Below are 981 nucleotides of genomic sequence, written 5' to 3' on the forward strand. Positions count from 1 at the left end.
GGCATTGCATGACAAGCTAAGCATACTATCAGCAAGAATACATGATCAGGAAGCTAAACATGGCAAGAACAATCTCATAGCATGCATGTATCAACTACAACAACCTTGGCAAAATTGATTAACACGTAAACAATCTGCCAGGAACATTTTATAGCAAAAGTAGAGCAAGATTGAGTCATGCTAGGGCACTCCATAAATGCAAACAGGGACATGGATGGATAGAGCATAACCATATGTCAAAATCATCCTTACTTAACATACTCAAAAGAAGCATGGATCTCTCTGTAGCAACATGAACACATAGCATAAAAATAACAGTAGGGAAATGACTTAGTGAAATTCCAAGTCCCTGAAATAAGCAACATCATGAGAGCTACTTTGCATGCATGTGCTAGTCACCAAAATGATCAAAAAAATACATGGCATACATCCCTGTAAAGATGGCATGGCATAGCCCAAAACACATGTAGAGCTGATGACTATATGCAGCACACAATAATCATGGCAAAAATGACAAATGCTCAAGATCTGCTAAGTAACAGGAACTAACATTTTATAGCACTCTTGCATCAGACATTTGGGCATCAAGATGGACTCAAACAAGCATGGTGCAATGGAACAAAATTAAGAGCACATCCAAATGAACATTTTGATATATCATGCATGCAAAACGTATCTACGGATGAGGAGTTATGATGCGATGAACATGGCCTGAAAATAACACAGATCTGGGGACTTAGAGAAAAAAAATCAACCTCCGGGAAACTGGATGATGTTGTGCGGGATGGACGGATCCGGCGCGAGACGAGGCGTGTTTGGTTGGTGGAGCGGGTGGATCTCGTCCACCCGACGGGATCCGGCGCGGGACGGGCTCGAGCGAGGTCGGCGCGGACTCCGGTGACGAGGGGCAGCGGCGGAGGCGGCGTTGAGTAGGCCGGGCGGCGGCGCACGCACAAAGGGCGGCGGCGGCGAGCAAGCGCG

This window comes from Triticum aestivum, chromosome 6A (assembly GCF_018294505.1).
Source record: "Triticum aestivum cultivar Chinese Spring chromosome 6A, IWGSC CS RefSeq v2.1, whole genome shotgun sequence".
Classification (NCBI taxonomy): Eukaryota; Viridiplantae; Streptophyta; class Magnoliopsida; order Poales; family Poaceae; genus Triticum; species Triticum aestivum.